The sequence below is a fragment of the Pogona vitticeps genome, chromosome 2, assembly GCF_051106095.1.
Source record: "Pogona vitticeps strain Pit_001003342236 chromosome 2, PviZW2.1, whole genome shotgun sequence".
Taxonomy (NCBI): domain Eukaryota; kingdom Metazoa; phylum Chordata; class Lepidosauria; order Squamata; family Agamidae; genus Pogona; species Pogona vitticeps.
In genome coordinates this window covers 11,438,807-11,466,377 of record NC_135784.1, presented here as the reverse complement: position 1 = coordinate 11,466,377, position 27,571 = coordinate 11,438,807, and the positions used below count along the sequence as shown (strand labels likewise).

General features: G+C 41.5%; 2 protein-coding genes across 6 annotated transcripts in view; both read left to right on the top strand.

Annotated features, from left to right (window-relative positions):
• LOC140703738 (uncharacterized) overlaps positions 1-27,571 on the top strand; it is a 120,967-nt gene that overhangs the window by 26,842 nt on the left and 66,554 nt on the right. The window contains exons 2-3 of the mRNA XM_078387990.1: positions 5,376-5,463; positions 6,805-6,892. The gene's annotated coding sequence lies outside the window, so the exon portion shown is untranslated. The remainder of the gene's footprint in view (positions 1-5,375; positions 5,464-6,804; positions 6,893-27,571) is intronic.
• Positions 1-27,571, top strand: part of LOC110070647 (uncharacterized) — a 262,437-nt gene that overhangs the window by 228,103 nt on the left and 6,763 nt on the right. The window lies entirely within an intron of this gene.

Sequence of the window (27,571 nt, the reverse complement as noted above, 5' to 3'; positions counted from 1 at the left end):
TGCATTAACTGGCAGAGAGGAGGGCTAATGCAATCCATCCCAAGACGAGATCCTGAGCTGAGGATCAACTGCAGGACGATTTCTCTCCCTTGAGTTTCCTTGTGTTTCGTCTGAACTTTTTCTGAAGGAGAGAGAAGGTGGTGGATTTTCCTCCCAGGGATGTTTCCTAGCAGAGGTGGAAAGGGAGATCTCCCCAGGAAGGGTCTTCTCTTGGAAGTTTGCAAGGAAAAAAACTGTTCTGGTCTTTGGGTCCTGAAGGGACAATTTGGGGCCATCGGCTGTGCAAAAGACCTGCCCCTAGCTCCTTTTCCCTAGGAATTCCCCTTCCTGCCCCCAATTCGTGGCTCTCTATGGGGTGGAGTAAAGGGGGCTTTGGAAAGAGGCCGAAGGAGCTCCAGTCCTTCCACATGGAGGCAGGAGGAAAGAAGGACCGGAAGGCAATCCGGCCTCTCCTTCTGGGGCGTTCCCTCTCCAGGCAGGTCTTTTGCAGAGTGAATGGCTCTGAAGGGTCCGTTCCAGACAAAATGGTCGTGAAATGCTTTCTTTTACAGCAGGGGCAGCTCCCACCAAGAACCCCTCCCTCAGTTGCCACCTTTCCCAGCTCCTGTGAGGTTTGGAGTGATCTCAAAGGAAAAACGAAGCCTAAGCGAGGCTGGGAGTTGGAAGACAATACGCCAGAAAAGTCCTGAAATCTGAACTCTGCCCACTTTGGCAACCCCACGAGACACGGCCCTTGGCACGGAGGGCACGGAGGCTGAGGAGCACCTTTGGAAGAAAACATGGCAGAAAAGTCCTGAAATCTGAACTGTGCCCGCCTTGTGTTGGCAAACCCCCCAAAACACAAGGCCCTTGGCATGGAGGCCCCTGTGTTGGGATCCTTGAGGGGACAAAAATAACAAATGCTGCCGTGAGAACAGAGGGCCTGGTTCAACGGTCAGTCCACTACATCACACAGGCTCTGGTGTTTTCTAAATGTTGATTTTGTGTTTTAAAATTTCACATGAGCTGCCTTGGGCCCTTTTAAAGGAGAAAGGTGGGGTAAAAATATTTTAAATAAATAGTGGGGAAAATACACTGTTGTCTGCTGGTGCTTTCCTTGCAGGTCCTGTTGCTCTCCGGTTCCCTGCTGTTGCCCCCACCTCACTGGGACGGGGGGGGAGCTTTTATCTCAGAGCCCAGCCATAGATGCTCCTTCCTTCCTTCCTTCCTTCCTTCCCGTGGTTTTTTCGTTCGCTCCCTTTCTTTTCCTCTCGTTCTGCTGCCTGAAGAGGAGAGAGAGATGGGGATGTGACCCCGTTCAACAGCAACATGAGGAAGGCACATCCGCCAAGGAAACATTTTTGATTTGCTTTATCCATGAAGCCTCCATGCTTATCTTTTCTATTTTTTTCTTTTCTCCTAGGAAGGGGTGAGACTGAGCTGAGTTGTCCTTGCTGTTCTTGGGACGAAAAACAAAAAGCCAAATCCCAGATCCCTCCAACATTTGCAAGGTAAGTGAGATTTCAAGAGGTGGCTTAAATAGCCTTGCCAACCACCCTCTCTCCTCTCAGTTTCCCTGGCCCAGCAAGGATTTGAATCCAGGTCTCCTGGTTTCCAGGCTGGTACTCCATCCACGACACCACACTTTTTCTTTGAACGTGTGCAAAGTGTTCCTATTTGACAGTATAGTTTTCTTTGCATTTTACTTAAGTGTATTTTTTTAAAGATTTCAATCCTGCTCACCCCAAACCCCATGATCCAAGAAATAGCTGGAGAATTAAAAACCCTCCTTCACTTTGACCCCGGCCGGTATTCTGGTTTCTCCTTCTCCTTCTGCTGCTGCTGCTTCATTCGGTTAGTAGGGCTTTGATCAAACCCATTGAAATAAATGAAATGAGGAAACACACTCCCTTCATTCTTGTCCAATCTCCTTTTAGCACAACTAGTGAAAGAATCAATCTTTATGTTGTAATCATCTTGAAAGGGGTTACTGGGCATTTGCAATTTTCTATGTAAAAACAAAACAAACAAAAATGCTGAATCTATTTTACTGGAAGTAAGTCCCTCTGATCATCTTGAAATGGGGTTACTGGGCATCTGTAGTTTTCAATTTAAATACAAAACAAAACACTCTGCTAACCGCTGGAAAAGAAAGCAAAGAAGGAAAGTGAATAAGCGGCCCATCGGCCCTACCCCACAAAGGAGAGGGCAACTTTTTTCCCTTTATTTTTAGGGCTATGAACCCCAGAAGTGTAGAGAATACATCCATGTCTCTCTTCAGAAAAGGTGTCACACATCAGCTTCTTCTCCCTTCCTTGTGTTTGACGGTGAGGGATGTCAGAGCCTGAAAAACGGCATCCTTCAGCCGTCCGCTGTCTCCCACTCCATAGACATCGTGGTGGCATCAGAGCCCTTACCCATATCATCTTTGGGGTAGAGCAGAAGCTGGCAGCTTTTGCCTGTTGAGAGGCTGTTGCCTCTGGAGATATAATATAATATAATGCAATATAATATAACCTGGTTATTCAAACAAGCCTTCCCCCCAGTCAACTAAGTAATTTTTTCTTTCTTTTTCCTGTATTTTTTTTTTTACTTTTGCCATCTTGGATAATGTTAATTATAATAATTGTACTACATATGTTATTTATATGCTGTTTTAATGTGTTTTAACCTAATGTGTTTTAAGCCGCCCCAAGTAGACATTGTCTAGAGGGGCGGGTAAAAATCAAACAAACAAACAAACAAACAAACAAATAAATAAATAAATAAATAAATAAATAAATAAATAAATAAATAAATAAATAAATAAATAAATAAATAAAATAAAATAAAATAAAATAAAATAAAATAAAATAAAATAACATCATTAACAGAGGAGCCCTGCTGGATCAGGCCAAGAACCCATGTCATCCAACTTCCTGTATCTCACATTGGCTCTACCTGATGCCTTTGAGACCACACGAGACGATGAGAGACCTGTCGCCCGAGACCCCTTCCCTGCATCTGGCCTTTTTGAGATAAGGTAAAGGTTCCCCTTGACATTTAGTCCAGTCATGTCCGACTCTAGGGCGCGGTGCTCATCCCCATTTCCAAACCATAGAGCCACCATTTCTCCGAAGGCAGTTTCCGTGGTCACGTGGCCAGTGCGACTAGAGAAGGAATGCTGTTACCTTCCCACCAAGGTGGTACCTATTTATCTACTTGCATTTTTACATGCTTTTGAACTGCTAGGTTGGCAGGAGCTGGGACAAGTGACGGGAGCTCACCCTGTCGCAGGATTCGATCTTATGACTGCTGGTCTTCTGACCTTGCAGAACAGAGGCTTCTGCGGTTTAACCCGGAGTGCCACCACTGTCCTTTTGAGGTACCTTTCTTTTAAACCTTGAGATTATACCTCCCCATCATGGCTGGGAGAGGGACGGGGTGGCGCTGTGGGCTAAACCGCAGATGCCTGTGCTGCAGGGTCAGAAGACCAAGCAGTTGTAAGATCGAATCCACGTGACAGAGTGAGCACCCGTCTGTTGTCCAAGCTCCCACCAACCTAGCGACTCGGAAGATTGTCTTTGGAAAAACGCTGGCTCTATGGCTTGGAAACGGGGATGAGCACCGCCCCCTAGAGTCGAACACAACTGGACAGAAATTGTCAAGGGGAACCTTTACCTTTACCTATCATGGCTGGTAACCTGTGATCCCTTTTCTTCTAAAATCTCTCCAATCCCCCTTTTCAAGGCATCTAGGACAGATGTCACCACATCCTGTTGCAAGCAGTTCTAAAGACAAACAGCACGCTTGATAAGGAAATACGATCCTTAGGTTGTTCCTTAGATCCATCGAATTGGCCTTCTTCACTGCTGCCACACACTGGGTGGACACTTCCATTGAGCTGTCCACCAGCACACCAAGATCTATTTCCTGATCCCAGACCATTCGGAACCTATTAGCTCATGAAAAAAAAAAGATTTGATTTCATGTCCCAGTGTGCATTCCTTTACATTTTCTTAAATTTTCTTATATTAAAATGCATTTGCCATTTTACTGCCCATTCTCCCAGTTTGGAGAGATCCTTCTTGAGTTCTTCGCAATCCCTTGTGGTCTTCACCGCCTGGAAAAGCTTTGTGTCATCTGCCAACTTGTCTACCTCACTGCTTATCCCTGTCTCCAGATCATTTATGAACAGGTTGAAAAGCACCGATTCCAGGACAGATCCCGGGGACACACCGCTGTTCCCCTCTCTCCATTTTGAAAACTGCCCATTGACAATTCTCTGTTTCCTGGTTCTCAACCAATTCTCCGTCTATAAGAGGAATAACAAAAGCAGTCTGTTTAGCAGCAGTGATATGTGGATGAGCAGTTTAATCAATTTTTCAGCCGTTTTGAGGTGGAAGCAGGTACAACTGTTATTCCAGCACCTGCTCTCTATAGTACATCCCTAGAATCTACCATCGACAGACAACCACTGCTAATGCAGATTTCAGATGTGAGACGCGCTTTCCAGAATATTAATGTTCGAAAGGCAGCTGGACCAGATGGAATCATGGGACGAGATGTTAGGGGCTGCGCTGCAGAATTAGCTGGAGTTTTGTTTTGTTTTTTTGATATTTTCAATCTATCCTTGTTGCGGTGTTCTGTCCCCAGAGAGATAATTGCACTTAATAATGAACTTAAAGACCACCAGTAGTGGACAGCTGGACAGTGTTACTTAACCTGCGGTGTAGATGTTTGTATTTTTAGTGGGGGATTTTTAGTGGGTGGGGAGTGTTTGAGGATATTTGTATGTGCGTGTATGTGGGTCTCTGGGTGTCTGTGTGAATTTCGTTGTATGTGTATACTATGTATAGACTTACAATGACAGTAAAATTTATTTGATTTGATTTGACTTGCCCTCTTATCCCCTGACTGTGGGGTTTTTTCAGCAGCCTTTGGCGAGTGACAACAGAGGGTCCGGTGCAATCCTCGGTCCACGACATCACACGGGCTCTGGTGCTTTCTGGATGTTGATTTTGTTTTCCTTTTTTAGTGCAGCTTTGGTTTGATTCATTTTAATGCTTGTAGTCTTGCAGTTCTTCACTTTTAAATATTATCTTTTTTCTGATGCACCTAAGCTATCTTGGGTCTTTTTTAATGAAAAAGGCAAGATTAAAAATATTTTAAATAGTGAGAAACATCCCATCTTGTATGCTGCTGCTTTCATTGCATGTGTCAGAGGGAAGATCCGCTTGCCAGGGTGCCTGCTTTTGTGTTCGTCTTTGTTCTGCTGCCTGAAGACGAGAGAGAGATGGGGATGGAGCCCCGTTAAATTGAAAAATGACGAAGGCACATCCTGGCAGGAAACATTTTTGATTTGCTTTATCCATGAAGCCTCCAGGCTGATCTTTTCTATTTTTCTTTTCTCCTAGGCAGGGGTGAGACTGAGCTGAGTTGTCTTTGCTGTTTTTGTGACCAAAAACAAAGAACCAAATCCCAGATCCCTCCAACATTTGCAAGGTAAGTGAGATTTCAAGAGGCGGTTTAAGTAGCCTTGCCGCACTCACTCTCCTCTCGGTTTCCCCGGCCCAGCAGGGTTTTGAATCCAGGTCTCCTGGTTTCCTGTCTGGTGCTCCATCCACGACACCACACACTTCTTTGAACGTGTGCAAAGTGTGCCTATTTGATGGTATTCTTTTCTTTGCATCTTATTTAGCTTTTTTTTAAAGATTTCAATCCTGCTCACTCCCAGCCCCATGGTCACCAAGGGCAGGTCCTGTTGATAAGAGGCAAACCTTGGTCATCCTGATTTGGGGTGTGTGGGGGGTTTCCCCTTCAAGGCTCCCTTCTTCTTCCACCTTAACAGGCAATCCAGATTGGGGGATTTTGCTTTACACCATCCACCTTTACTTTGGACACTGATGATAATTGATGAACAGGTAACATCATTTCTGTTCCCACCTTCTCCTTCGATGGGAGGATAAAAGGGACATTTCCTGTGCTGTGAGGTTGCTTCTGACCCATGAGGACCCTAAGAGGGATCCGTGAGAGATGATTAACGAGATGTCCACCATTGCTAACCCACCCCCATGAGTTTCCTTGGTTGAGAGGACTTTCGAGCCCAGGTCCCAACCCTACACACTTCATAAAGGACACTACGTCACCCCATATATGAGGGTCCTTGAGTTATGTGAGCTGCTCAAGGAGGGGTTCAACCTTCTTCCCAACCTTCAAGTCAGCTTCCATGGCTGTAGAGATTTGAACCCAGGTCTCCCAAGACCTAGTCCCACCCTCGGTCCACTACATTACACGGGCTCTGGGGTTGATTTTGTTTTCCATTTGTTGTATAGTATTGTGCTGATTTTTTAAAAGATTTGTAGTCTTGCTGTTTTTCATTTTTAAATGTTGCCTTTTACTGATGAAAGTAAGCTGCCTTGGATCCTTTTTAACGAGAAAGGTGGGGTAAAAATACTTTAAGTAAATAGTGGGAGAAAAACAATCTTGTTTGCTGCTGCTTTCATCATATGTGTCAGCAGGAAGCATGCCCTGTTGCTCTCTAGATTCCTGCTGTTGCCCCTCGGATGGTTTTATCTCAGAGCCTGGCATGAGATGCTCTTTCCTTCCTTCCTTCCTTCCTTCCTTCCTTCCTTCCTTCCTTCCTTCCTTCCTTCCTTCCTCCCTCCCTCCCTCCCTCCCTCCCTCCCTCCCTCCCTCCCTCTTGTTCTGCTGCCTGAAGATGAGAGAGAGATGGGTATGAAGCCCCATTCAATATAAACATGACAAAGGCACATCCTGTAAGGAAATATTTTTGATTTACTTTATCCATGAAGCCTCCAGGCTGATCTTTTTCTTTTCTTCTAGGAAGGGGTGAGACTGAGCTGAGTTGACTTTGCTGTTTTTAGGACTAAAACCGAAGAACCAAATCCCAGATCCCTCCAACATTTGCAAGGTAAGTGAGATTTCAAGAGGCGGCTTAAGTAGCCTTCTCACAAACACTCTCCTCTCAGTTTCCCCAGCCCAGCAGGGATTTGAATCCAGATCTCCTTGTTTCCAGTCTGGTACTCCATCCACAACACCACACTTCTTCTTTGAACATGTGTAGAGTGGCAGTGTTGGGGAGATGGTTTTCTATCATCTTATTTAGGTGTAGGGGTTTTTTAGAACAAATCTCAATGCTACTCACCCCATCCCCATGCTCACCAAGGGCGGGTCCTGTTGATAAAAGGCAAACCTTGGCCATCTTGATTTGGGGTGTAGGGGTTCCCCTTCAAGGCTCCCTTCTTGTTCCCCCTGAACAAACAAGCCAGACTGCGGAATTTTGCTTTGCACCACCCACCTCTAATTTGGATTCTTAGGATAATTGATTAACAGGTAACGTCATTTCTGTTCCCACCTTCTTCAGTGGGACGATAAAGGCTGAACCCAAACAAGACAGGGGTCCTCTAACTGGGAACCCCTAATGTCTGTGATTTGTGTGGTTCCCAGCGTACGCTGGACATTCTTCTGGACTCAACGCTGTCAATGGAGAATCAGAAAGTGCCCGTGGTCTAATGCACTTACCTCTTTTTTAAAAAAAACATTTTATAGTGGTGATTCACTTAACGAGTGCCCCGTTTAATGAAGAATCCGCATAGCGATTTGTGTTTTGCGATCCCAAAAGCGATTGCATAATGATGTTTCCAATGGGCAAACATCGCTTTGCGACGATCGGTTAGTGTTTCGCTTACCAATTTTCGCTTAACGATGTTTTGGAAACAGTTGATTGGCAGTTCCAAAATGGCTGCCGGAAGAAAAAATGGCCACCCGCAGTATTTTCACTCCCTTTCCTCGCTTACCGTGCAGCGAAAATGGCGGCCGGATGGAGGATTTTCGCTTAAAGGTAAGTTTTTTCCCCATAGGAATGCATTACATGTTTTCCAATGCGTTCCTATGGGGATTTTTGCCCCGCATAGCGACGAATCCATATAGCGACGATTTTTTTGGAACGGATTATCGTTGCTATGCGGGGCACCACTGTATTATTTTTTCACTCTATCTATATTGGTTTGTACTTGTCAAACATCGTGTTACATGGTTTGCTTACAATTATTTGTCTTTTATAATTGTTTTTGACATCTCAATGTCTTCCAAATTGTCCCCCCAAATTCCAGATATCTTTCAAACATTCAAACCATTCATGTACATATTTTAGTATATAATTTGACTACTATCTTATTACTTTCATAGTATACAATAGTTTCAAGATTTTGTAATAACATTCTTAATAAAAATGGTTCCAGATCCAAGCCCCAACTTTATATCTAGTTTAATTTACCTAAAATGAAAACCCACCATATTACATCTTTGCCCTGGTTAGGGCTCCCTTATTTCAGTTTAATTCTCCCTTTTAATATAAAGGATATGCCCCTTTACAATTCCCAAAGTTAAATATATGTTTTTCAACCTTAACGGCCCCCTTATTTTTTCTCTTTTTAATCTTTCTAAGTAATTACTTCTCTTATTTCTCTTTTTACAGTGGTGTTAAACGGAATCATAAATGCCATTGGAACGCATTAAACTTACTTTAATCCGTTCCAATGGCTTCAATACTCACCGTTTAACGAAGTTTTCCCCATCCACAGCCATTTTCGCACCCTCGGTAAGCGAGGGCATGGCGTGAAAACGCTGCACGTGGCCATTTTGGGTCACGCGGCAGCCATTTTGGAGCCGCCGAACAGCTGATCCGCAGGGGTCGCAATGCGAAGCTTACCAATCTTCGCAATGCGAGTTTCAGCCATAGAGGCCATCGGTAAGCGATCGCATTAGCGATCCCAAAAAAGGGATTGCTATGCTATTTCTTCGTAATACGGTGCGCTCTTTACCGAGGCACCACTGTACTTTGTGTTTCTGTCTCTCTAAGCATTCTGCCATTTTATGCCCTCTGAAACCATTTTGTGCATCTGATTTATCTCCCCTAGATCTTTATGCACTTGGTCTATCTCCAATAGATCTTCCAGGTTTTTTTAATTAACTTTACTGATTTTCTCCCCTTGTCTTCTCTTAATACTCTCCTCTGATCCAATATTGACGTTGTTTCTCTTAGGTTTTTCCCATTAATTTCATCCAGCTCCTCTTTTGATTGGCATACATCATCCGGCACACTCTCATTTCCTTCTTTGTTATTCCCTGTCACTTGTTGACTAATTCTGCAGATGCTCATTGAATACTTTTGCCCCTTGGTAATGGGATCTCACTATTTGTAGTATTGTTTGAAGGGTAGATTTTGTTTGACCCCAAAATTGTCCTTGTGCCATTCTGTTCCAGCTGCCCAAGAGCTTAGGCCAACTTGCAGTTCAGTTTGATGATTGTATCTGTGTCCTAATTGATCCCTGGCAAATTGATGCCAGCTAAACAGATATTCCAAGTCTCCAGAGTCAGTTCAAAGAGTCCGCTTTGGCTAAATAGGGCTGAAACAAAATTTAAATCCCCAATGTGCCAAGATACAATGCAATGGTTGTATCCACGGCCTGATGGCCTAATTCCACAGGTTTACACCAGCTAGTCAAACATAAGCACTTCCAGCTCCCGGGGCAGTTTCAAAATATTAACTTTGGCCAAATAGGCCTGGAAGGAGGTTCAAAAGCCCCAAATATCACAGTCCAGTTCAGTCCAATCCTGGTGGCCTAGTTCCCACAATTCTGCATGGCCAAAACTGTGATTCCAAGTCCCTGGAGATAGTTCCAAAAAGATCACTTTGGCCCAATATACTAATTCCCAAGGTACAGTTTAAAAAGATCCACTTTAGGTTAATTTATCTATGTTCCAGTCAGGCATGAAGAAATTTAAAAAAAAATAGAAAACAGGTTTCCAAGCTTTAAACAACAGTAGAGTACTCAAGGTCACTGTTCTGGGCATTATACCAGAAAACTTCAAGTAGTCCAAACATGAGTCCAGACTTATCTAGTAATAACTTATGAGAAAATTTCTTAAGCTTTATAACGCCAAATTATAATATAATTAATATATTTTGAATGAATTTAAATGAGTAGTTAATGTCACATTAATCTTTAAGTTATTTTCTTTGCATTAACTATCCCTCTTTCCAGATTTCCTGCCACTCTATGATTGAAGAGATTGATAGAACGTTCTTTTTTCTGTATACAGTGGTGCCTTGCTTAGCTATTTTAATGCCTGCAGCAAATTTCACTGCTAAGCGATTTAATCGCTAAGCGATTTTAAAAAGCCCATAGGAACGGATTAAAACATGTTTAATACATTCCTATGGGATAAAAACTTACCTTAAAGCGAAATTCCTCCATAGCGGTGGCCATTTTGGGTGCCTTTTAAGCGAGGCAAAACAGCAGCGGCCATTTTGTTTTTGCGGTGGCCATTTTGGAACCGTCGATCAGCTGTTTTAAAAAGGTTGCTTTGCACTGATCGCAACCCCGTGATCATCGCAAAACGATTTTTTAGCCATAGGGTCTCTGGCGATGGGCAAAACCCCATCGCTAAGTGATTTCGTCACTGCATGGAGTGATCACTAAGCGAGGGACTACTGTATAGGAATTGTCTTCTCCAGGGGTAATCATAAGCAATTAGTTGTAAAAATATATCTCACCCGATAGTAACACTGATGCTGAATAGCTGATTGTTGCTTTTCTTATTTACCGGCTGCCGACGACTTGCAAGCGAGCTTTAAGCTGCTTGTTTCTGCCCGTTGGCTGATTAGGGAATTTCCTGGATCAAATGGGGATGACCGCCATCCACCCCCCGTGATCAACAGGCTTCCTCCCCAGTTCACCACCTCTCCGAGGTGGTTTTGACACCGTGGGATGTCCCAAACAGGGGACAGAGCTCTGTCCTCATGCTGTTGTCTCATTGCAGCATCAATCCACTTCCCTCTTAAACAATCTGCGAACTTCCCTGCCTGGATGCAATTGTCACTCCCCGGATTGGTCCATGCACAGATAGTCTCAAGCCTTCCTAGAGCAGATGGCCACACATTGAACAGGGAAAGATGCAGAAGTAATGGGAGATTTCATCTATCCCGGTATATGATGGTTGTTAGACTCTGCCAAGAGCACAAGGTCCAATAAATTCCTTTCTGGACTTGCAGAGAATTTCATGGTCCAGAGAGTGGAAGAGACAACAAGGGGGACAGCTATTTTAGAACCCATCTGAACCAACAGGGAGGACCTTGTTAATGAGGTTGAAGTGGTGAGAGCCGTAGGTGGGAGTGACGACCCTCTCTTGGAATTTGCTACACAGTGTGAAGGGGAAGCGAAGTATAATCACACATGCATTCTGGACTTCAAGAAATCCAATTTTTTTAAATTTAGGGAATTATTGGCTATAATTCCATGGATAGAGGCACTAAAGGAGAGGGGAGTTCAGGACGGATGGGAATTTTTTCGGACAGATAATGACTCTGACAAGCTATCCCATTTTGAACCCATATCAAGCTTATATGTGCAACGACATAATTACCGGTACTACCGTGTTTTCCCGAAAATAAGACAGGGCCTTATATTAATTTTTGCTCCAAAAAAGCATGAGGGCTTATTTTCAGGGGTTGTTTTTTTTTCCTATACAAAGATCTACGTTCATTCAAATACAGTTATGTCATCTTCTAGTTGCTGTACAAGGGTGGAGGGCGGGGTTTCCCTTAAGTGGGGCTTATTTTTGAGGTAGGGCTTATATTACAAGTATCCTCAAAAAGTATACTTTTGGGGAAACAGGGTATATATATATATCTTTTAAACAAACAATTTCTGGCCTTATAAGAGCATAACTGGTTTAAAGGTAATATTTACTTGTCTATTTCTTTGTGTAATATCTTTTTAAATCTATCACTAATATCATTTTACTCTTGTCACGTATTCACCACCTATGCAAAACGGAGTCAGAAGTTGTATTCGCGAAGGCTTTCACGGCCAGGATCTAATGGTTGTTGTGGGTTTTTCAGGCTTCTTGGCCGTGTTCTGAAAGTGGTTCTTCCAGAGCACAGTTTGCTGTCCTCTGAAGATGCCGGCCACAGAGACTGGCGAAACGTTAGGAAGAACCACTTTCAGAACACGGCCAAGAAGCCCGAAAAAGCCACAACAACCAAAGTCTTAATTGCTACACTATCATCATTTTGTAGTTCTCTACCCTCTCCACCCTCATTCCATAGGGAGGAGTCCCAAAATGAATGTCGCTAGTCTCCTGTCGGCTTTCCTCCAGGATTCTGTTTAAAAACTATTCTGCCTCTTTTTCAGTGTTATGTGCCAGCAGTCAGGTTCCGTATTCATTCATTCAAGTCAAGCCGATCCCTCTTGTACAACGCTGGGAGTGAAGGGCCCTCCTGTCTTCCATTGCCTCCCAGAGTTTGGTCAAACGTATGTTGGTTGCTTCAATGACACTGTCCATCCATCTTGTCCTCTGTTGTCCCCTTCTCCTTTTAAGATGCTATCGAGGTTTGTCATTGCTTTCCTCCCAATAAGTTTTCTGGCTCCTGTCACCATCTGCAGTGATCATGGAGCCCAAGAAAGTAAAATCTGTCACTCCCTCCATATCTTCCACTTCTATTTGACAGGAGGTGATGGGACCAGTGGCCATGATCTTAGTTTTTTTGATGTTGAGTTTCAGGCCGTTTTTTGCACTCTCCTCTTTCACCCTCATTACAAGCTTCTTTAATTCCTCCTCACTTTCTGCCAGCAGAGTGGTATCATCTGCATATATTGGGTTATTGATAATTAATTCTAATCTTAATTCTTGCTTGGGATTCATCCAGGCCTGCCTTCTGTATGATGTATTCTGCATGTAAGTTTAATAAGCAGGGGAACAATATACAGACTTGCGGTACTCCCTTCCCAATTTTGAACGAATCAGTTGTTCTATATCCAGTTCTAACTGTTGCTTCCTGACCCACATATAGATTGGAGATACATATGGTGGTCAGGCACACTTTAAAGAGTTGCCATAGTTTCCTGTGGTCCACACAGTCAAAGGATTTTGAGTAGCCAATGAAGCAGAAGTAGATGTTGTTATGGAGCTCTCTGGCTTATACATAATCCAGCGCATGTTAGCAATTTGGTCTCTAGTTCCCCTGCCCCTTCCTAATCCAGCTTGTACTTCTCGGAGTTCTCGGTCTACTGTACATACTGCTGAAGCTTGCCTTGTAGGATTTTGAGCATAACCTTCCTAGCGTGTGAAATGAGTGCAATTGTATGGTAGTTGGAGCATTCTTTGGCACTGCTCTTCTTTGGGATTGGGATGTAGACTGATCTTTTCCAATCCTCTGGCCACTGTTGAGTTTTCCAAACTTGCTGGCATATTGAATGTAGCACCTTAACAGCGTCATCTTTTCAGATTTTAAATAGTTCAGCTGGAATGCCATCACCTCCACTGGCCTTGTTGTTAGCCAAGCTTTCTAAGGCCACAGGACTTCACTCTCCAGGATGTCTGGCTCAAGGTCAGCAACCACACTATCTGGGTTGTCTGGGATATCCAAATCTTTCTGGTATAATTCCTCTGTGTATTTTTGCCACCTCTTGATGTCTTCCGCTTCTGTTAGGTCCCTACCATATTTGTCCTTTATCATGTTTATCTTTGTACAAAATGTTCCTTTAATATCTCCAATATTCCTGAACAGATCTCTGATTTTTCCTTTTCTATTATTTTCTCTATTTCTTTGCATTGCTCATTTAAGAAGGCCTTCTTGTCTCTCCATGCTATTATTTGGAAGCCTGCATTCCATTTTCTCTAACTTTCCCGATCTCCCTTGCATTTTCTTTCCTTTCTCTTCTCTGCTATTTCTAAGGCCTTGTTGGACAGCCACTTTGCTTTCTTGCATTTCTTTTTCTTTGGGATGTTTTTTGTTGCTGCCTCCTGTACAATGTTTTTAGCCTCCATCCATAGTTCTTCAGCCACTCTGTCCACCCAATCTAGTTCCTTACATCTGTTCTTCACTTCCACTATGTATTCATAAAGACTTTGGTTAGATCATACCTGACTAGCCGAGTGGTTTTTCCTACTTTCTTCAGTTTAAGTTTGAATTTTGCTATAAGAAGGTGATGATCAGAGCCACAGATCAATCTGTGATCAGGGAATATAATCAACCTGATTTCGGTATTGCCCATATGATGAGGTCCATATGTAGAGTCTCTTCTTGTGTTGTTGGAAAAGAGTGTTTGTGATGACCAGCTTGTTCTCTTGACAAAACTCTATTACCCTTTGTCCTGCTTCATTTTGAACTCCAAGGCCAAACTTACCTGTTATTCCTTTTATCTCTTGACTCCCTACTTTACCCTTTCATTCTTCTATAATGAGAAGAACATCTTTCTTTGGTGTCAGTTCTTGAATGTGTTGTAAGTCTTCATAGAACTGGTCTATTTCAGCCTCTTCAGTATTGGTGGTTGGTGCATAAACTTCAATTACTGTGATGTTGAAAGGTCTTCCTTGGATTTGTAATTGCAATCATTCTATCATTTTTGAAATTGTATCCCATTACAGCTTTTCCCACACTTTTTTTTACTATGTGGGCTACTCCATTTCTTCTATGAGATCCTTGCACACAATAGTAGATATTATAATCTTTTGAATTGAATTTGCCCATTCCTGGCCATTTTAGTTTACTGACACCCAGGATGTCAATGTTTATTCTTGCCGTCTCCTGTTTGACCACATCCAGCTTACTGAGGTTCATAGATCTTACATTCCAGGTGCCTGTTAATGGATGCGATGATGGCTGAAGGTCCCTGGAGGTCTCACTATGGTCCCTCCCTCTCTGCCTCTGCTTCCGCCCATCTACATCCAAGTCCTCAAGGGAGCGAACCCTGAGCTCCTGGAGAGCTCCTTGCAATGAGGACGCACCCCTGACTTTTGGCCAAGACGTATGTGTAGCGCTCGCCCTTGTGGCCCCTGTTTTATCTCATAAAGGCTCACGCTCCTTCCTCCTCTTCACGCTGCCACCAGATGTTGTTTCCTAACATGAATTACGTACTGGACACTTATGCTGCCAAACACAATCATTTTATTGAACAGGGTGGGGTTAATAAGCAGTTGGAAATTGTAGTATAAATCACAGGAAGTGAATCACATATATTAAACAAGGTTTGGTTCATTCAAGTAACTCTTTTAAGTCTATCTCTGACCCTCCTGGTTCAATTCCTAAGCCTCCAGCTCTCTAACCCTCTTCCAGCAACCCTTCTCTCTTCCCCCTGACCTCCAAACTCTCCTCTGGCCCCGCCTTCCTGTCTCTCCATTGGCTCTCCCATCAAGGTTCCGCAGTGATGTATAGGTGACGTCTGGGCTATCCGCTACAACAGTGGTCCCCAACCCTGGGCCTCCAGATGTTCTTGGACTAGAACTCCTAGAAGCCTTCACCACCACCTTTGCTGTCAAGGATTTCTGGGAGTTGAAGTCCAAGAATATCTGGAGGCCCAAGGTTGGGGACAACTGCGCTACAGTATGCTGTCATGCACGTGACATTCGGTGCAAAACACGGAATAGCTGCCAACCCACTGCTGGCTTCCTGGCTGCAAGCTGGCATTTCTTTGAAGCTTGCCAAACTTCTCCTCAAAGGACATGAGAGGCAGTATCTGGGGCCGAGGCTTCCTTGCACTGCAGCTGAACTCCCTGTGTCTTCTTAGCCTGCACTCGGTTGCAGGACGCATGGACTTATAACTTGACCACATCTGTAACATACAGTAGTACCTTGGTTTACGTACACCTCGGTTTATGTAATTTCTCATTTACGAACAGAAATGAGTTTGAAATAATAAAGTGGTGCCTCACATAGCGAGGTTAATCCGTCCTGGATTAACCTTCGCTATGGCGAAACATCGCTGAACGGATCAAAAAAACCCATTGGAATGCATTAAACATTGTTTAATGCGTTCCAATACGCTCCAAAACTCACAGTTCAGCGATGTTTCCTCATTGCGGCAGCCATTTTTGTTAAGCAAGGGGAGGGCGCGAAAACACTGCCCACGGGCATTTCGGGGCTTCCGGCAGCCATTTTGGAGCCGCCGAACAGCTGATCCGCGGCTTCGTTTTGTGAAGATCGGTAAGCGAAACGCTTACCAATCTTCGCAAAGCGATTTTCGGCCATAGGGGCCATCGGTATGCGATCGCATTTGTGATCGCGAAAACGTCCTCGTTATGTGGATTCGTCATTGTACGGTGCACTCCGTAAGCGAGGCACCACTGTAGTTTGGTTTACTCCACCACCACCCCCGTTTCTTTCGGTTTGACAATTAAGTTTCCTCATAACTGTTGGTCTGTAGCTCCGCCACCATCATGATGGCAATCAGCGTTCTGGTCTACGTATTTTTCGCATGGCATAAAGTCTCGGAGGATGCATTGCAATGTGCTGCATTTAGAACTGGTGAACTCACTGTGTCTTCTTACCTTGCACTTGGTTGCTGCATCACATTCCTTCACTTTTACTCTTCCTTTTTAACATTAGCATTCCTACCCCCCAATATTCATTTATGTTAACCAATCCTTTAATTCAGATATTTGTTTCCTCTTTAATCAACTTTGAGAAATTCTCTTCTAATTTTCTAGAAACCTAAGTACAATCATTGGGGAGAATAAAGGAAAGAGGTTAAAAAGAGAATTACAAAAATTGATAATCGGTACAATCATTATAGATGGAAAAATTCTACCAAAGTGTGATAGCTGATCTTCCTATAATGATTTAATTTATTTTTAATTTCTAATTTCAACTTCTCAAAATTTTGCTTTTTATAATCTTTTTATTTTTAGTTACAATTATTCCTCCTTCTTGTAGTATATATAGCAATAGTAGTTTTTCTCCTTATTCCAATTAACGAAGATCATCTCAGGTTTATTTGTTCATTTTGTCCTTTCCCCACTGATTATAATTACTGTGGATAATGGTGATCGTTCTGGAAGAAGCATGTAGAAGACTGTTTGCCAACGTTTTTTTGAGTCATTGCTCCTTTGTATAATTACTAAGTGATCTGCAATTTCCCCTTCCACATTTTCATTTAAAAGGCATTTTGATGTGAGAATGAAATTACATCGAAATGATTAAAGGAGGGCTGCCAATCGACTCTACCGAATATCTATATATTTATTACATATGTCCATCTAGACTGAAGTCTACTCTGGGTGCCTAACAATAATAGATAAAATTAAAACATTATAATAAAATAAAAAATAATAGTAAAAACGTACTTCAAAATGGGGGAAATAATTAGGTGATGACAGGAGGGAAAGCCTGCGTAAAGAGCCAGGTCTTAAGTTTTCTCTTAAAAACACCCAGCAAGGGAGCCAGACAGATCTCTGGGGGCAGACTGTTCCAGAGGCAAGGGGCCACTGCTGAGAAGGCCCGATTTCTTCTTCCTTCTCTCTGGGCCTCCCTGAGCCTTAGGCCCCTCAGCTGCCCTTCCTAGCTAAAACGAGGGATTCGAGTAGATCAGAATCATTTAGGGATTTCATTTATACTTTAAAATAAATGTGGAAACAAACAGGCAACCAATGCAAGGCAGCCAGAGTGGGGTAAATATGTTGATGTTTTCTCACCCCAGTGAGAGGTCTAGCCGCCGCATTCAGTATCATTTGAAGCTTCCGCATCAATGTGAAAGGCAGCCCCACGTAGAGTGTATTACATTAGTCCAATCCCAAGATTGCAAGCACATGGACGGTCTTTCCTTCCGCCTCTGTGACCCAGGCAGAGCCCGAATGTGTCCTTCCTTATCCCTGCAGTGTCGGGATCTGCAAGATGAAGGAAAGTAGGGGTCTTGCAGATGAAGCCTCAGGGGCAGGGATCTTTCTCCTTGACCAGCAAGGGGAAAAGAAAAGACGGGACACTCGAGTGTATGGCAGCTGTTCAGAGGCGGAATCCCTTGTTCCCCCGCCTCCTCTTCTTTTATTGTATCCCCCTACTACATTTGCTCTAGTTAATCAATACAGAGGTAACTAATTTCTTGAATACACAACAGAATCAACAGACAGGCTGGTAAACAGACAGCTAATAGTAAACAGACACAGATAATGGTCAACAGATAATTTCCTGAGTACATAGACAAGTTAGACAAGTTCTTGAATACACAACAGTGTAGAGACTGTAACTACATTATCCAGAGACAATAGACAGCAGGTTAATGATCATCCTTACTGGATGTTAGCCTTGCAGTTTTAGCATGATGTCTGCTACTAGCATACAGATATATACATTTATATACATTTATAATATACATTTGCTACTGCCATAGATATATACATTTTAAAGGCATACAATTTCCCCACATCCCAACCGTTTTTTATTTATTTTGTTGAAGACAATGGCTGTTGTAAACTCCTGAAAATTCCGAATCCAGGTATGATATGAAGTCAGGCTCATCTTCAGCAGAGGGCTGAATAGCATGTTCCAGGCCACTGGGAATAAGGAAAGCATTCAAATAGCCAATCCTGCTTCCTTGTTGCACTGAGAGCCAAAACTCTTTACAACCTTAAAACATTGTTCTGATGGAATAAACCTGGAATCTTGGCAAGAGAATTAGATGGCATATTCTGATGACATCAACATTACAGTGTAGATTAAAGAAAACACAATATTGGATAACTAAAATTACAATTACAATAATGTTTGCATAATAAGAGTACTTAATTTTCAGGAAAAGAAAACATATTGAAAACATATTATTCAGATATATAAGCACAACATACTGCTAAGAGGCAAAAGCAAAAAACTTTAAGGTATACAGAACTTTTTCATAGAAATATGTGACACAGACAACTTCCCCACTGAAGACACACACACCATGAATTTCTTGTATGACACTTGACTGGAGAGATACATATAGAGCTTGGCAAAAGAACAGCAACTTATTTTGAGGGATGAGTAGTAAAGAATGATGCTGGTATGCATCTGCCTTGCTCTGGGGCAAAGTTCTTAAACTGTACAACTGACTGAATTAAAATGTTGCCTGCTAGTGCCCTTAAATTTCCCCTGGACTGAAAATGTGTTTCTACAGGCAAGCATGTCAGATGTATCAGCATCACAGTGTACAAAATTGCCTACTGTGGGGCCTACTTGTAGGGAATAATATGCTTCTCTGTCTCAGGGATAAACAGACAAAGTTTTCATATTACATTAGAAAATAATTTTCAAGGAAAGCTTGTGACATAGGAGAGAGCTGCAGTGAGATAATGTTAAATCACATGTTTCAAAGTCGCTCCATGAAGAAACCCAGAAAATGTAACTACAATCAAATATAAGAGAAGAATATAGATATTATATATGCATAACATACCGTGTCTACAACAGAATTAAATTCATCATTAAAAAAGCTCAAAGGCTAACTGCAGTTAATTCTGAGCAGTAAAACTAAAAATTGCTTCTCTAAAATTCAATACTTTAAGATCTGGCTAACAGAGAAAACACATGTTATGCACTCTTATCCTGCAGAAAGAAACACAAACAGTTAGCAAACCACAGCTTGCAGATGAAAATTCGCTGAGAGATCAGTTGTAACAAGGCCTTCAGTGCTCAGTCTGTTGATTTTAGCTCCGGGCTGCAGAAAGCATATTTTGCAAGAAGACTGTTTGAGTTTTTACATTGGAACACAGGTCCCATCATGTTGAAATATTCAGGAAATTGCTATGTCCGGCTGAGTAGGATTTTTCACCCAAACAGGATTAGCACATGGAAAAAGCAGTCCAAAACAAGCTTCATGTTGGTGTGTAGCAGCCACCCCCCTTAGATTTTCTTCCTTCTCCCCTTCTTAATATGATCCATCAAATGCTTGTAAAGCTGCTTTTGTACCTCCAGTCTATGATATCAAAGAAATCTGGGCCTGGGTCCCAATTCGCTGGGACATAATGCAACTTTGGCTGAACCGGCGGAGACACTGAGGTAGCTGCTGCTTCTTTCAGACCAGCAAGGAAGGGAGTCAGGCATGCAGTTTGATTTGCTGATTGGAATGCGTTTATAGCTACTTCTGCTGCTTGAGGTAAAACTGTTGTCATGAAGCTTTGCTGAACAGCAGTAGCAAATGCAGCTCCTTCCATAAACATTAGAGGACCATCAGGGGATGCACCAGCATTAATTCCTGTTTGCTTAAATGCTAAATCCTGCCATTCTTGAAGGCAAGTGAGTCCTTCTGCTGGTGGAAAGGAATCTTTTGTCAAGGCCTTGCAGTCATTAAACCATGGGGCAGATAAAGAGTCCATCTCATTGTCCTGGTTACTGCTTTGCAGTTTGTGGATGCCTTGAGATGGGGGCAGTTCAGATCCAACAGGAACTGCTATGGCAGATTCTTGCATGACAGCAGAAATTGCACAGCTAGTTTCTGGACAAATTTCTGTTCTATCCATTGAAGGATGGTTATCAATCTCAGTTGCCTGAGATGGCAATGTTTTCAATTCATCCTGGATTTTCCAGGAATTGTTCTCATGCTGCTCCAGGCAAGCCAAAGAGGCTGAAGGGAGCGGAGGCAGAATTTGAGGGAGTTGTTTGATTAGATTAGCCTCGAATTCTGGATCGAAAAAAGTGTTACGTGTGTCTTGGAGGCAAGTACACACTACAAATTGTTCTTGAAGATTGGATAAAGAAGCTCCCATGTTGCTAAAAGTGTAGGTGTCTTACTTGACAAATTCCACTCACCCGAGGGATCCTTGCGGATGATTGACGCGTCTTAGGGCCTGTGCCAGGCGAGATGAGTGCGAATTGTCGAAAGTTGACCTCAGTCCTACTCATCGGGATCCAGAGGATGCGTGCGCGCGCTGTAGCCCTTCCATACCGGGCGTGATGAGTAGGATGATAGGTGAATTACCTCAGAGAGGTGAATTACCTCAGAGAGGGCACCATTTTGTCGGGATCTGCAAGATGAAGGAAAGTAGGGGTCTTGCAGATGAAGCCTCAGGGGCAGGGATCTTTCTCCTTGACCAGCAAGGGGAAAAGAAAAGACGGGACACTCGAGTGTATGGCAGCTGTTCAGAGGCGGAATCCCTTGTTCCCCCGCCTCCTCTTCTTTTATTGTATCCCCCTACTACATTTGCTCTAGTTAATCAATACAGAGGTAACTAATTTCTTGAATACACAACAGAATCAACAGACAGGCTGGTAAACAGACAGCTAATAGTAAACAGACACAGATAATGGTCAACAGATAATTTCCTGAGTACATAGACAAGTTAGACAAGTTCTTGAATACACAACAGTGTAGAGACTGTAACTACATTATCCAGAGACAATAGACAGCAGGTTAATGATCATCCTTACTGGATGTTAGCCTTGCAGTTTTAGCATGATGTCTGCTACTAGCATACAGATATATACATTTATATACATTTATAATATACATTTGCTACTGCCATAGATATATACATTTTAAAGGCATACAATTTCCCCACACTGCAGATTTCTTTTTTTAATTTTTTTTTATTATATAAATCCATCCATACTGATTTAACATTGTGTCACCGGGGTACAGCTTATAATCATTTGTAAAACAGCTATTACACACATTACACTCCTAATCTATACAACATCCTTCTAACCATTGATAGAATAAGTCCCATGTTTGATAATATTTTGTATCTTCTTTTCCTTTGATTTTCAGTGTTAGCCTGTCCATTTCGGCACAGTCCAATATCTTTTTAATTATTTCTTGATCCGTAGGTGTTCCTTCATTTTTCCAGTACTGTGCATAAATAATCCTCGCCGCTGTTAGAATATGCATTATTAAATATACATTTTGTCTATCAACACTTTCTGGTATTATACCTAACAGAAAGAGCTCTGGTCTAAAATCTACATGCTTTTTGATTATTTTAACAAGCCATGTATGTATTTTGTTCCAATTTTTTTTTGCTTTATCACAAGTCCACCAGAGTTGATAATAAGTTCCAGTTTTTTAATGACATTTCCAACATCTTAGCCAATCTATCAGAAGGTAAATGCCATCTATAAAACATTTTATATAGATTCTCTTTATAAGATGTTGCCATTGTCATCTTATAGTTTCTAGACCACAGCCCCTTGCCATTTTTCTAAGTCAATATTGTACCCCAAATTTTTTGCCCATTGGACCATCGTTTCTTTGATCTGTTCGTCCTCCATTTTCCAATTTAGAAGGAATTTATATACTTTCCTAATTAATTTATCATCTGATGTCAACATTATTTGGTCAAAGGTTGTCTGTTCTTTATAAAAATCATACATTTTTAGATCCCGTTCATATCTTGATTTTATTTGCATTATAGACCACCACGATGCATGTAACCCCTGTTCTATAAGATCTTGTTTTGGTTTTAGCCTCCTATCTTTGTCTAAAATATCTGTACAAGTCAACATTTTTCTAACATTCAAAAGGTTGGGATGGACAAATGCTTCTATGGGTGAAACCCATCCTGGTATTTTCGTGTATATTTTCATTTTTATTTTTTCCCATATTATATATAGGGAGTTTCTAATATAATGGTTTTGAAAATACCTATGAGTTTTGGCTTTCTGATACCATAAAAAGGCATGCCAACCCAACTGTAGATCATGTCCTTCTAAATACAGAAGTCTCTTGTTTTTCAGGCTAATCCATTCTTTCAGCCAAGTTAGAACAGATGATTGGTAATATAAAGTCCAGTCCGGTAAACCAAATCCTCCGTTTTCCTTGGATTCTTGGAGCATTTTTAGTTTGATTCTGGCTTTCTTCCCTTGCCAAATATATTGTAATATCACTTTGTTTAGATCATCAAAATATTTCTTCTCTATTTTCACTGGCACTGTTTGAAACAAGAAAAGTAGCTTTGGCAAAATGTTCATTTTGATTGTTGCAATTCTTCCTAATAGTGATAGTTGTAAGTTTTTCCATTTTCCTAGGTCTATTTTTATTTGGTTAAGTAGTTTCATATAATTATCTTCTTTTATAGTTACACATCTAGCAGTTAAATATATTCCAAGGTACTTAAGGTTTTTAACTATTTGTAAATCTGACATCTTTGAGAGTTGATTTTTTTTTTGCTTGGCTGTTAAGTTTTTCACTATAACTTTAGTTTTTTCTTTATTTATCTTCAATCCTGCTACTTTCCCAAATTCATCGATTTTGTCCAGTAGTCTCAAAGTTGTTTCGAGTGGGTCTTCCAATATAAACACCAAGTCGTCTGCAAATGCTTGTAGTTTGTAGCTCTCGTCCTTTATTTTGGTACCTTTAATCTCTGGGTCGCTCCTTACATTCCTGTTTAATACCTCCACAGTTAATATGAATAGCAATGGAGAGAGCGGACATCCTTGTCTTGTGCCTTTTTTTATATTGATATTATCTGTCAGTTCACCATTTACAATTACTTTAGCTATTTGTTCATTGTAGATTGTCTCAATTACATTTGTAAAGTTTTTGCCAAAATCCATAGCTTTTATTTGCTGTATTATAAATTGCCAGTTCACATTATCAAAGGCTTTTTGGGCATCCAGGAAGATTAATGCCATTTGCTTCTCTAAATGTACCTCATAATATTCTAATATGTCCAAAATTATCCTTAGGTTATACTTTAGTTGTCTTTTTGGCAAAAATCCATTTGGATCTGAATGGATGAACTCCATTAGAAACTTTTTCAATCTTTCCGCTATAATTACTGCAAAGATTTTATAGTCCACATTCAACAGTGATATTGGTCTAAAATTTTTTATATGTGTGGAGTCCGTATCTTCTTTTGGTATTAATGTGATATATGCCTCTAGCCATGTCTTGGGTATTCTAGCTTCTAGTAGGACTTCATTGCAGACCTCTTTTATTGGTAAGCTTATATCTTGGAAGGATTTATAAAATTCCGCTGGTAATCCATCTGGTCCTGGAGTCTTATCATTTTTTTGTTTTTTAATTGCTTCCGTTACTTCCATCATTGTCATTTTCTCATTTAGGAGATTTTTAATGTTTTCTGGTACTTTAGGGTGATTTGCTTTTTTAATATATTGTATCATCTTTTCAATAGAAACTTGTTGAGTGTCATAGAGATTAGCATAGTATTCTTTAGTTATTTTTTTATTTACTCTTTTTTATATTGGAGGTCTCCGTTTTGATCTTGTAGCTTCGTTATCAGTCTTTTTTGTTTTTCTTTTTTCAATCTATAGGATAGCCATCTCCCAGGTTTGTTGGCATTCTCAAAGAAATTTTGTTTAGCTCTTTTGACTTGTTGAGCTAATTCTTCTGATTCTATTAAGTTTAATTTATGTTTCACTATCTCCACTTGGTTTTTAAGAGTTTTCTTCTGAGGTTCTTTTTGTAGCTCAAGCTCCAGTTTTTTGAGTTCTTCTTTCAGTTTTGTAAGTAGTTTGTTTTTTCTTTTATTCCTCTTGGCTATATATGATATGGCCAATCCTCTGAAGTATGCTTTAGCTGTGTCCCAGATTGTTTGCAGGGATGTTTCCTCTTTTTTATTCTCTTTGAAGAAGAGTTCCATTTCTTTTTTAGTTCTTTCCACAAATTCTTTATCCTTCAAAATTTCCTGATTTAAAGTCCATCTAGTCTTTTCTTTTCTCTCTCCTTTCCACTGCATTTTCATTGGATTATGGTCTGCCCAAATGTTGGCTTCTATTTCTACTTCCTGTATTTCAGTTTTTAATTCTGAGGATAGCCAGATCATATCTATTCTCGACCAGGATTTATGTCTATTTGAGTAGAAGGTAAATTGAGAGCTTTTAGTATTTATTTCTCTCCATATATCTTGTAGTCCTAGTTCTTCTGCCATCTGAAAGAAAACGTTTGGCAGTCTTCTCCTTCCCTTTTTCCCTTTTTTTCCCCCTTGACAGTTGGTCAAGATGGCGGCGCAAGCACTTGCAGCGGCTAGGCATTCCAGAGATCGGCCCTTATTACGGACTCTACATGCTCAGGCACAAGTAATTTACAGTTGACAAGAATTATTATCTGTTGGCAGAAAAGGTTACAACTTTGAATCGACGGTCTCAACTTACAACATCCCAGCTGAGCTTTTAAGACAGCCTGCATATCCGGGGGTTACTCCCCCTGCTCTCCCTGTCAGGAAGAAGAGAACACGGAGAAAACGCAAGCAGAAAAGAGGTTGCAGGGCGGGTCTACGAGTGAGGTTAGGCAAAAATCCTCACAAGCCTGCATTGTCAAGTCTTTTTGTCTCAAATGTTAGATCTCTACCCAACAAGATTAAGGAGTTGGAACTTACTATCTCCCTACAGAAAAATATTCGAGACTGTTGCGTTATGATCTTTACAGAGACATGGCTTGACTCTTCCATTCCAGGGGAGGTAATTGAACTACAAGGACACAGAGTACATCGAGCAGACAGATCTGTTGAATCTGGGAAGAGCAGAGGTGGAGGGGTTTGTGTTTACACAAACGATAATTGGAGCACAGATGTTAAAATAATGGACATTCACTGTTCTCCTGATTTGGAGTATTTGGCAGTGAAATGCCGCCCCTTTTACCTGCCTCGTGAGTTTAATGTTGTTATAATAACAGCAGTATATATACCTCCTGATGCTAACACAACCACAGCTTTGAGTTGTTTGTTAACTGCTATCAGCAAACAGCAGCAGGCCTACCCAGATGGAGTGCTGGCGGTAGCAGGTGATTTCAATCAAGCCAATTTAAAGACCGTCCTCCCTAACTTTTATCAGTATGTGGACTGTCCCACTAGAGGGGAAAATACCTTGGATCAGGTATATAGTAACATCATACATGGATATAAGACGAAGCCATTGCCTAGCTTGGGACAGTCAGATCATATATCTCTGTTTTTGATTCCATCATACAGACCTCTTGTTATTAAAAGCCAGAAATGCTGCTTTTCATTCTGGTGATGAACTACAGTACAGAGAGGCCAGAGCTAAACTGAAAAGGGCCATTAGGGATGCCAAAGCTATGTACAGCCAGAGAATTGAGCAACATCTTGAGAGTTCTGACACTCGTCGAGTATGGCACGGCCTAAGACAAATCACGGGGCAGAGCAACAAAAACAGTCTGTGTAGCAGCAGTGATTTTTTGGCTGAGCAGTTAAATCAATTTTTCAGGCGTTTTGAGGTGGAAACAGGAACAACCATTATTCCAGCACCTACTGTCTATAATACATCACTAGAATCTACCATCAACAGACAACCACTAGTACTGCAGATTTCAGATGTGAGACGCACTTTCCAGAATATTAACGTTCGAAAGGCAGCTGGACCAGATGGAATCATGGGACGAGTTATTAGGGGCTGTGCTGCAGAATTAGCTGGAGTTTTTACGGATATTTTCAATCTATCCTTGTTGCAGTGTTCAGTCCCCACTTGCCTGAAGACATCTATTATAGTGCCAGTCCCCAAGCAGTCAGCTGTGGTATCTCTCAATGATTATAGACCAGTAGCTTTAACATCTGTTGTTATGAAATGTTTTGAGAGATTGGTGCTTGATTACATTAAGGCTAGTCTTCCACCTTCTTTGGACCCATGGCAATTTGCATACAGGAAAAATAGATCTACTGATGATGCTGTGTCCATTGTACTCCATACTGTATTGAGCCACTTAGAATATCAGGGAACTTATGCGAGGCTGTTGTTTGTGGATTATAGCTCTGCTTTTAATACCATTCTACCAAATAGGTTGTTTTTTAAAATGATCAACCTGGGATTACCTCAGGAGATCTGCATGTGGATAAAGGATTTTCTGACAGATAGGCCACAGTCAGTAAGGATGGGATCTCACCATTCTTCTACCCTGGTACTAAGTACAGGAGCTCCCCAGGGCTGTGTGCTAAGTCCCTTCCTCTATTCCCTGCACACACATAATTGCACCCCACTGTATAACACCAATGCAATTATTAAATTTGCGGATGATACGACAGTGGTGGGGCTCATAAATAAGAACAATGAGTCTGCTTATAGAAAGGAAGTACAGGGGTTGATACTTTGGTGTAAAGAAAATCATCTCACACTTAACATCAAAAAAACTACAGAACTCATAATTGATTTTAGGAGGAAGAGAAATGTACATTTACCACTGTACATAAACGGTGAGGAAGTGGAGAGAGTTGGTAGTTTTAAATTTCTGGGTACTTACATCTCAGAGGACCTCTCATGGACTATAAATGCCAACATGCTAACGAAGAAGGCACAGAACAGACTGTATTTCCTGAGAATGCTCGGCAAGTTAAATTTATCTCAGCATTTACTTCTGTCATACTATCGTAGCACCATTGAGAGTGTCCTAACCTATGGCATTCTGGCATGGTTTGGGAGTAGCTCTGTAGCGGACAAAAAAGCTCTACAGAGAACCATTAAAATTGCCCAGAATATCATCGGGCTCCAGCTACCAACCCTGGATGACATCTTCACATCCCGCTGACTAAGGAAATCACATAGCATCCTGAGAGACTCTTCCCATCCTGCTTATAACTTTTTTGAACTGTTACCATCTGGCAGAAGATATAGAACAATTAAGACTCGGACCACATGTTTTCTCAATAGTTTTTATCCCAGAGCTATAATTGCAATTAATAATGAGCTTAAAGACCACCAGTAGTGAATAATTAGTTGGACTGTGTTACTTGGCCTGCGGTGTAGATGTTTGTATTTTTAGTGGGGGACTTTTAGTGGGTGGGGAGTGTTTGGGAATTTTATGTGTGTGCATGTGTCTGGTCTCTGGGTGTCTGTGAATTTCGTTGTATGTGTATATACTTACAATGACAA